An 11,307-nucleotide genomic window follows, 5' to 3' on the forward strand; every position below is an offset into this window, starting at 1 on the left:
TGCACGTGACAAACATGGAGGAATAATCACAAGCAACATGATCAAATGTCTGTATAAACACGCGTAATCATCATTAGCAACTCATCATTTAAATAAACCAATTAGCTGTAAACTAATTGCTTCACTCTCCGTACATGGAGATTTATTAAAAGCTGTTTACTCGTTTGTTAGCTGAATTAAAATACTTCAATGTTGACATCAATAATTAGTTTTTTATATTTATTGTCAGCTAAAACTCAAGAGGCTACCTGCCTGGGAAATTCCCTGAAAAAGAAACTCGTCTTCGCCTCCAACAATTTAATGTCTAAACAACGTGGACATTTTGGTGCATTAGTGTACTGCGCCTTAAGTTGGTGATACTGGTGGTGATACTGGTGGTGATACTGGTGGTGATACTGGTGGTGATACTGGTGGTGATACTGCTGTCTGACACCAAATCTAACTGGATCAAATCTAAACAACGTAACAAAAACACAAACCTTGGTTCAGACGTTCAGGTGCGAGAAGACGTTTGTCCACGCCACAAACTTTGCTTGAATCCGCTGTAGGTGCATCGTCTCTCTGCAAGAATCCCTGATGAGAACATAAAATCACCATCTTCATTTTTTAATCAAGATTCAAATAATTGTTTAAATATTGCATCAAAAGAAAACGTTTGCACTTAAAATGTATATATTCCGGCGTTAGATGAATTACTATTATGTTTTTTGCCATTGCCCCCTTCATCCCCATTTTTAACTTGACTTGCACATTTTCCTTCCTCTGCCTTTTCGTTTCCGCTCTTCACCCCCCTTCTTATTTTTCCCTTGGGGGACTGTGAACATTTTTCATTCACTTTTTACCGCCCTGGTTTCCTCAGATTTTCCATAAATTTCCACAGCCACCAGTGAGCTGTTCCAGCCCCCGGGCTCTAGAAGCCACCACTGCCATCATCTTGCTTTCTAGTAATGTTTTATCTGGTCCTATTCTCCCCTCTGATCCGACAGTTTCGGGCTCTTCTGTCTTCCCCTGCCTTCTCCTTGGCTTTCCTTCAGTCATCATCCTTTAAGCAGCAGCCAAGGAGATCTGTCGTCTCCATGCGCCAAACCTCAATGCTCCGTGCGCGCCGCTGCGGAGAGATACCGCCACCACCACCACCAATTACTCCCCAGTCTTACATCCACCACATGCGGCGCGTGTAGCGACGGGAAGGGGGCGGGATAAAATGTTGCACCCCTGGGAACTAGTGTGCTGCAAAAACAAACAGTAGGCGAGCTGCAGGAAAGGGATTGGGAGCAGCGGGAGCTCCACACCAGGCTCTGCTGAGCTGTGTGAACATTACGGGTGTGTTTGTGTGTGGGGACCTGGTGTGGAGTTGAGCAGTAGACCCCCCTGCTGCATACCTACTATTTCTGGCATTTTTTAATTCTGGTAAACAAAACTCCGACTGAGAGCCTCACATATTTTACCCTTGTGCGTTGTGACACTCTCGTCTCTTTGGCTTGGGTGTTGTTGAGGCAGCTGGATAGTTGCTATGTCGACCAATGAGGACAATTACGCTTAATTGCGTAGGAATTTGAAGTTGATATTCATTGGTTGCTGTGTCAGTTGATGTTCCTCCGTGTTGCTCACTGTCACTGTGTGTTTTGAACAAATCTGGGGGCCGACGTTAGAGTAGCCCGGATCAGGTCTGTTGCCCATGTCCGCCCCCACACCCAGTAAAGCCTGTTAATCATCTGACATTGTGATAATATTAATTCAAAAGGAATTCATCTAAACGGAATTCATACCAGAGCGTGACTATGTTTTAATGAATTCAGATATACAATGTTTAGCCACTCCTTGCTTTTAAAGTTATGATCAGCATCGTTGCATTAGTTCCCTTGATCTGCAGCTTCAGGTATGAGTTACAAGAGCCACTTTTGGTGATGGTCACTCACCAAAAGCTTCAGTCCTCATTGTGTCTTTAAGACCTTCGAAGATGTTTCATTTGAAATTAGCCCTCGGAGCAGCTGCTGTTGTTTCCCACCTCTTCCTGTCTTCATTGGTTAATGGATTCTAGTTTTAATGATCACTGAAAGCACCCAGAGTCTCATTCACACACGCAGTCAGACAGCACTTCTATATATAGCACTTTTTTTTAGCACTCATACTTTCACACAGTGACGGCTCACCCACCGGTTTCTTACCCAAGGACACGCCGAGCCTCCGATCTTCCAATTAGTGAACGACCCGCTCTACCCCTGAGCCGCAGCCTCTTGTGGGTCAAGGCGGGTTTCCAGGGTCCGGCCGTGTAAACAACTCACCTTCAGGAAACAAGCGCACTGCGAAATAGAACTCGAGAATTAGTTGTTCGGGTGCAAAGGAGAATCAGTTTCACAAACTGTGCTCTGGAGTCAAACCTGCTCACGTGAGGGAAACCCTGGAAGAACAAGCTGGATGTAATGAGTCTCTCCTCTGAGGCAGGGATGGCAGCTCCGTCGTGCACAGTGGAACCGGGGCCATAGGATATCTGTCCATCCACATTAAGATTCCCTTTGTGTGGTGATTATATATATTCAGCTGCTCTTAGCGTGTGGTTGCAGTAATAACAATACTTCCAGTGAGTGACACTGATCTTAATTTGTTGCAGCGCTGCGCCACTGCCTGCGGGCGGGGGGGAGAGAGAGAGAGAAATAAAGCATATGAAGCAAAAGAAGGCTTTATAGTGATGGGATCGTTTTGTGTTGGCACCTGCCATTACTCAATATTAGGACTTAAGCCGTTTGCCTGCATGAGGAGATTGGAGGTTTGCTTGTGGAAATAGTTCTTGATGTGAAACTGCACTGGAAGCAGCAAATCATCTGCTGGGTTCCACCTCAGTGGGAACAGTGAAAGAACGAGTTTTCTGACTCGCTGTTAACTGGAAATCATAAACAGATTCAGGTCAATATTTGAAGTTTCAGTCCGTATTCGTGTTTGTGCCACTGAGAGTAGAATGTGACTCTGTGATCCTTTATGATACTTGTTGTTGTGCGTGTGCATGTGGATGCTTTACAGTTTGAATGTGTGTGTCGTCAGGGGGGGTGTGTGCTACCTACGAGCTCTGACACACGTCCTTTCTGGGGATTCAGTCCTTCTTCCCCTCTTCCTCTTCGCCCTGTGTCCGTCCCCGACCCTCAGCAGAGGGAGCAGGAAGCAGAGCCGACGACACACTGATGTGTTTCAGAGAGAAGGCGTGAAAAATGAACCTGCACTATAGCAGAGGACATCAAAGCGTATTAGTCACAGCTCGTATATCTGCACATTTGCTGCTCGGATTGCTATGAATTATCAAACCTATGGTATGAATGACAATCAGGAGTCCTGTTGCTCACTTAGCCAATTGTTGCTCTGCACATTGTCCATGTGCAGCTGCTAACACTCTTCACTGGGCAGCTAATTGCTCTCTACAGTTCCTCTGTTATTATAGTCATAGATGCTGCTTGCATGATTGGCTCATGATGGGCAATGCACAGTAGTTCATCTGTTGAGAGAACCACCACTGGGACAAATGATCCCTTGTTCCACGGAGTATTTCCTCCCTCTACGTATCTATGCAATGTTTCCAGTAGTTTTTCTGCAAACACATCTGCAGTGAGTCTGATTTGCAGACTTGAGCGATTGACTTTTCTGTCCAGGTCCAATGTGAGGTTTCCTTCTGATCACTTTCCTTTGTAAACCAGCTGTTGGTGCATCAATGCTCCACAGGTGAAACTATGCACCACCACTGCTGTGTCAGCTCAGCTTGGGGGGGGTCGTCGTGTGGTTTTCACTTCCACACTTCTCCTTAACTGACATTTCTTACTGGCCTTTCGAACAGTGTGAATGTCAAGCTGGAAACTCTTTGAATACTATTCCATAGCCTCCCCTGCTTTGTGGGCATCAACCAGCCTCGTTTTCAAACACTCAGTCAGAAGCTAAGGGCAGAACGTGGCTGCTGAAAGTTACCACAAGGTTTGAGGAGCCAGAGAATTTATTGGCTCTGGAAACGTCATCAGACAACTCATAGTGATAATTGTTGATCTGCCCCTCAAGTCCTAACTAATCAATTAAAGGCAAGTGAGTTAACGAGGTTTGCTGAAGCAGGGACATGCCCAAACTGTAGCACATGACACAATTCACTTTATAAAAAAGAAAAATACATGAACATTAAAGGCTAAGATTAAGTTGTTTTTTTTAAGCTATGAATATTTAAATATAAAAACATAAAGCAATCAGAATAATGAAAAAAGTTGATTTGGTCTTGATATGACTTTGAGTTAGAGTCTCACAGTGTTGTTACGTTAGTGAATCTATATTTATTTATTGTTTACATCTGAGCCACCTGTTTCTATATGCTGTGTTTTTATGTTATATTCATATGTTCGTATGTAAGTGATCAGTCCTGTGAAAATCCAACGTATGTTTTTAATATGAATCTCAGCTCCCCCCCCTCCCTCCCATGTTCGGAGCTGCCAAACCTTGTGTTGCTCGGTGAAGAGAGCAGATGGGGGAACATAATTGATCCCAATCTGCGTTGGCAGATCTATATTTAAATGTTCTGTTGTTTCTTATAGTTTTTAAAACTGGTCCTGTTCCTGAATGAAGTTAGAAAATAACCACAACATTTTCCTTTGTTTACCGACTGTGCATTGCAACACATTTTATTGTGAAGGACCTTCTTCTTCTTCTTCTTCTTCTTCTTCTTCTTCTTCTTCTTCTTCTTCTTCTTCTTCTTCTTCTTCTTCTTCTTCTTCTTCTTCTTCTTCTTCTCTGTCATCTGCCTACTTGATGATTTTGAAACTTTACTAGATGAAAAGAACAATTGGTGTTTCTTAACAAGCGAGCCTCCCACAGGTGTAAATACAGTTCAAGACATTTTCACAGCAGAAACAACCGGTATAAAACAATATTGCATATAAAGTGAGCTGATTATGTCTAATGAGGACAAACATACGCACAAACATCCCTTTTCATCCAATTATTATTATATCACTGCTCAATTAATTTGGGTGTTTTGTTTTTTGTTATCGATTCAAAGTGGAAAACCAGAAGAGATAAGCTTGTGTTTCTCTGGAAATAGTTTTTGTTGCTGTTCCCTGTGAAATGACAAAGTGTGTCCAGTGGGACGCTCACTAATGCAGGGTCGGCCTGTGGTATTGAGCTGTAGCTGTGGTTCTCTTTGTTTTCTCCAGCGTTGACCTTCTGTGGCTTGTTCTTACGTCTGCCGCGTCCCAATGTCCCACCTTCAAAATCAATAGGATCTCCAGTTATGGCAGCAGGGTGGCGACAGATGTAATACAGGTGAATTATTGTTGGTAGATAAAGGAATTTGCATCTGATTGTCAGGCCTCTGGTTTTAGACAAATCATTTAGAAGAACCTGCTGCTCACTGCGTCACTTCTGATTCCCATGGGAGTGAATGCAGCGTCCTGTTCTGCTGCTGCTGCTGAATCAGGCCGAACATCATCCAGTCATTACTCAGTGAAACAGAAGAGTCTGCTGCCTCGATGGGAAGAGAGCGCCAGCTCGTTTGTTGTTAATCCTAAAGAGTGAAAACGTCAATAAGCGGTTTTTAAAATCCCTGATTCCTTTGTTTTTTTTGGGGGGGGGGGTTGTTTTGATAACAGGAGTAGTTTCCATGGGTTCAAAAGGTCCTTAGTCATAAAGTGAAGAGAAACCAGAGAAACTAATAAGCTAATGAGTAATGAACCCGCCCAGTAAAGGCTCCTGCTAAACGAAGGCTCTGTTCGTTCTTTTCATTTTGTGCATATTTGTGCACTTTGTCTTCTGAAAGCTTAAAAACGGACAAAACAGAGAAGTACCACAGGAAATCGTGGGGGGGGGCAGTATAGCCAATAGTTCAAGTAAGACGACCATAAGACACAAGGACAATATTCCAACATTTCTTGACCTGTTGGAGACTTTAACAGTTGATAAGAAACCAAAGGCGTCTACATGACTTCACTTCACCATCGAACAGCAGCTTTTACCTCTTTCTTAACATGTTCCCAACCTCCTCCACGTTACCCTGGTTGTTTTTGGTCATAATCTCATAAACTCTGCACACTCGAGCAGATGTATTGCTTAGCAACCGCATCACCATCGTCATGGACGCATGGAAGTAGATGTGGGCAGTGGTGGTTACAAATCGTTTGAAGTGGACGTTCCACTGTTCGTACGTAAAAGGCAGCATCGATGAGACCTGAGAACACGAGCAGATATAGTTCTTATAGTTCGGGAATATTAAGTTAATAAGTTACTGAACAATGTGCTTTAACATGACGTGTATGTGAGTTAGAAAAGAGATGAGTCAGTCGACAGCTGGCTCTCATTTTTGACTGTTTACTCATAACACACACACACACACACACACACACACACACACACACACACACACACACACATTCAGACTCAGTGACATGTGTATGAGCGTCTGTACTCAGCTGGAGGTGTAACAGTGGCTCATTAAAGCTCTAACACCACACAACACACTGCAGGACTGTGAGAATGCAAGACAACACACACACACACACACACACACACACACACACACACACACAGTAGCAGGAAACACACACGAGAAGCACACAACCAAACGGGTGAGGAAAACAGACGATGACGCTCTGAAAGGAAAAGAGCAGAGCTGTGTTTTAAGTGACACTAAAGGAAGAGAGAGAGAAGAGAGAGAGTTTGTGGGGTGGAAAAGTTGCTGGGAAGGATAAACGGAGAGAGTGGGAGGGAAAGAGTGAATCAGAGTTGTGGTAAATGTATGTGTGTGTGTGTGTGTGTTGAATGCTTGTGTATCCGTGTGCACGTGTGTGTGTGTGTGCCTCTCTCTGTCTTCTCTGACTTGCAAACCACTTCTGGGACAGAGGATCTAATGCATCCATTCATCTGATTCAATAATTGATGCCATCTCCTCCAGAAGGAGTTTCATCGGAACCGGTGGCATAAAATCAGACATTTAGTGCTTTCTGGTAATTGTCAGATTAGTTTATTCTGCCTGTTACAGACCAATACACAGCCCATGTGTACAATATCTACTTGGAGGCATCACTGCACTCTCCAGAGCCATCAACCGCCCGTAGCCTCCAGCTTTCTGCTCTTACATGTCGAGACAATGTGTTTGGAGAACATGAACTTTAGCTGTTAATGCTGGTAAACTGTAAACTGTGTAAGTGGCTGCACGTCCCAGCAGATAAACAACCAAGCAGCTTTTATCGTTTGATTCCACCTCGGAAACTGAGAGAAGAGCTGCACATTGTTTTTTAGGATTCATCATCTTTTGACAGTGGTTTGCTCTGATTCTTCACAGCGAGAAGGTCCCTGGTTTGAATCCTGCTCCGTTGGGGTTTTCACCAGGTTCTGTGACCTTCTTTCATGGATTTCCTTAAATATTCATACAGACATTCATGTTCTTCAGGGTTTAAATCCTGCTAACTTAGACTTTTCCTCTAGTGTCACCATTAAATTGGCATTTGTGGTTTTGAGTGACGTGTCCTGATGGATCTCCTGTGATTTGGGGCAGACGGGTGATGAAGTGAGGTGACTTCGGTAATCACATACGTTTTATTTCACATCATCAAAACATCATCCACCAGCATCAGGTGTAGCTTATAATTACAAATATGAGCTTGCATATTTTACAGGAAACATTAACTTTCATCCCATTTTCTAACTTTAATTTACATCTGTGGTTTGTCCTTCGGGATTCTCAGTTTTTCTTTGATAAGAAAAGGAATAAGTTTCGTATTTCAGTTTGACAAAAAGTGAGTTTTGAAAGGCAAAATGTTTATGGTCATTTGAAGTGAACAAGTTGAAGGAATGAAAATGTATAAAGGAAACTTTTCTGTAGTCTGACGATAACGGCCTTTTGGAATTTTATACTCAACACTTCAGATGGACATTCGAGTCTCGTGTAGCATTTCAAAGTCGACATCTTATAATCTTCAACCCTTAAAGCCTCAACCAGCCGGGCGACCCTGGAGAAACACAACACACCGATGGCTCCTGAGAGAATTCTTCACCACGCTGTCTTGTGACAGAACCTTCAGGTCTCTGGAAAGAAAAAATACGACGCTGTAGAACCGGTTAAAGAATCCACACCCGCCCGTCTAACTCCACCCGGGAGGAAGAAATACAACCCAGCGCCTCCTCTGAAATATTCATGAAGCTGTTGAGCTGGAGAGAAGTCGTAACTCAAACACAGACACACACTAAATTTAGTTTGACTCGTGTGACTGAGAGTGACAGCCTGCGTATGTGTGTGTGTGTGTGTGTGTGTGTGTGTGTGTGTGTGTGTGTGTGTGTGTGTGTGTGTGGGGGGGGTTGTAGTTTGTGTAACACTCTTCAGGAGGGCACATGTGCTTTAGTTGTGTGTCGCCCCTGTCGACTGATTTGACACAGCTTTGTGAGAGCCCAGAGTGTGCTCCGAGCACTGTGTGTGTGTGTGTGTGTGTGTGTGTGTGTGTGTTGTGTGTGGTGGTGTGTGGTGTGTGTGTGTGTGTGTGTGTGTGTGTGTGTGTGTGTGTGTGTGTGTGTGTGTGTGTGTGTGTGAGAGAGAGAGACTCAGGTTATCTGTCTGTACATCTGCTCATTGTGTGAAAAACGAGAGTGTATCAGGGGCAGTGCCTTTTGCCTGTTGTGTGTGATTTGTGTCATGTCGTGTGACTGTTTCAACAAAATGAGCCGTCATATCTAAAATTGGTGCAAAAAATTGCCCAAAATGACAGATCGCCATTACGACACCCCCCCATCCCACACACACACACACACACACACACACACACACACACACACACACACACACACACACACACACACACACACACACACACACACACACACACACACACACACACACACAGAGACTCATTTCTGCTCTGACCAGCAAAGAGTGAACATCACAACCTGCACCTGTCGTGTTTTCTGTGTCTTGGCCTGATGAAAACTCACAAATTTCTGGATTTCCTCATTTTAATTACAACAGAATTTTATCAATTTAATTTAGTCTACAATAAATTTAATTTTCATTTTCTTTCATTTACAACAAATTAAATTTGATGACAATTTTACCTGCAAATTACAATTTTTCATTTTATTTACTACAAATGTCACTTTAGATCATTTAATTTAAAACTCAATTCATTTCACTTCATGTTATTTACAACTGATGTAATGATCAGAAGATATTTGAAGGTTGCGGGTGGTGAGATATTCATTGAATTCTCTAAAATGTGAGAGGAGTGGAGCTTCCTGTGTTTACTGACTGATTACTGACTCGACTAACGGAGAATACTTAGAAATGCAGCAGAAACAGCATCAGGCAGCAAACATCTAACTGTCTCATCTAATCTCATTATAAACAAGGAGCATCGTACGTCTCTGTGTGTCTTTGTCTTTGTCTTTGTGTGTTTGTGCTTCAGGGCTCGAAGGTTTCAGCACAAACACTGAGAAATTCTCTTGTTCAGTTTCACTTAATTATGCTTTTTTTAGAGTCTTGTTTGAAATGTAGTTCTTCAAATCAAGCAGAAACAAATACAATGAACTATTTCCTCTACACGATTAATGATGATTATATTATTCCAACTAACCACAAACATTTAGAGATGATACCAAGAAAGTAAAATCAGAAACATTTTGATTCCTGGACAGTTTACGTTCACTCCAGGGTTAAAGTTGTTTCTCAATGTGTTTCCAGGATGGTTAAGAAAAGGGTCTGAAGCTTTCTATGATCGTCTGAATCTTCCTCCTGGATTTATGTAAATATAATTGCAGTGTTGCGGACGGTGTTCCCAGACTTCTCCCTCCTGCTCCAGCTCGACAGAACAAAGAGTCAAAGTTGAAACCTGTAGCTTCTCTGTGTTTTGCTCTGTCATGTCAAAGGTGAAACTCCCGAGAAGCAGAACAGTTTTCTTTCTTCTTCACAGTCGAGCAACCTGCCATTAGTCCGGTGGCCAGACCGCCGCACATGCTTTAAATCAGCCATAAGGCGTGGACGTGACTTAGTGAGCCATGAAATATGAATCTCTCCCGTGGCCGGTGTTTCACTGTAACCTTGGAAATGACACGAGCCGACAGAGCCTCGATTCTGCTGCAGCTCCACCGCAAATCAGATAAAACCTCGCTCGTACAACACACAGACCGTGAAGAGTGAGGTCGGAGCGATCGCGGAGTAACCAGGATACGGTCGCAACTGTTGGTGACCACAGACGTGGGTTCTCCGTGATCTAATCTGACAGGTGGTTCTCTACGCAGGGAGCAGAGAATAAAGTTTTAGATGATATAAGAGGGATAAAATACAGGATCTTGCATTTGTGAGATGTTGTGAGCTGGAGCCAATCCTGGCAGTGGACAGATCACCGAACAATCGCCAACATACAGACTAATTAACTAATTAACCTAAACCTAATCTGCATGTCTTTGGCCTGTGCCACAGAAGAATGCTGCGTGTCATGTGTTTTCTCTTCTAATTCAATGAAATGACACGATGAAGATTGATTTGAATTTGATTTTGAGTTTCCTCGGACTCAGAGTTTCTACCGTAGACCTGCTGTGGTCTGATGAAACCTAAACGGTTCCGTCTTGATGGTCGTTCTGTGTTTTGTGAAACCACACAAACATATTCGGAGAGAGATTTATTTTAGCAAATTCTGCACTGGAGAAATTTGGGTCTCAGGTCGAAGCTAAAGATAAATAATTATATCAAAATGATTTCAGATCTATTTTATTCCCAAACCCATGTTCCATCGTTCCCAGGACGAACGGACACCGTCATTCTCCTCCTGATTGTCCTTGTCTCTTGTTTCCTCCTGGATTCCATCAGTCTTTAAGTTCTCCAACTTCTCCAACTTTGAAATCTTGCTCCGTACCATTTCAAAACTGTGAATCTCCGACCGCAACGCCAGGAAACAGGGGGAATTTGAATGTTTCCGTCTATTTCACTGTGATTTTTCTGTCAGATAATATTCTAAAGATCTTATTCCCTGAAGTAAAGGTCGAAAGGTTGCGAGCGAATAATTGGCCCGGTCTTTTTAAAACACCTGGAAGGCTTTTTAACCTCGCCCTGAAATAAGCTTATTATGATGGAGCGTTAGAATATCTCGTCGTAGAATATTCGTGTGAAATACCTGAAACTTTCCCACTTGACAACTCTCTCACCCTTCGTCTCCGCCTGAGAGCAGCGTGCCCCTGCTCAGCCAGGTGTATGCACATCAGTGGCCTCAGCCTCCGTCTCTCTCTGTTCCTAACTCTGTAATTATCTCCTGCACTTGATAAAACCCTCCGGCTCTCTCGCTCTCTCAATCCCATCTTATTGCCGTCGTT

The 11,307-nt window shown here is 43.2% G+C and overlaps 1 protein-coding gene across 1 annotated transcript in view; it reads left to right on the forward strand.

Annotated features, from left to right (window-relative positions):
- LOC118100681 (voltage-dependent T-type calcium channel subunit alpha-1I) overlaps positions 1–11,307 on the forward strand; it is a 122,439-nt gene that overhangs the window by 25,206 nt on the left and 85,926 nt on the right. The window lies entirely within an intron of this gene.

The sequence above is a fragment of the Hippoglossus stenolepis genome, chromosome 2, assembly GCF_022539355.2.
Source record: "Hippoglossus stenolepis isolate QCI-W04-F060 chromosome 2, HSTE1.2, whole genome shotgun sequence".
Taxonomy (NCBI): Eukaryota; Metazoa; Chordata; class Actinopteri; order Pleuronectiformes; family Pleuronectidae; genus Hippoglossus; species Hippoglossus stenolepis.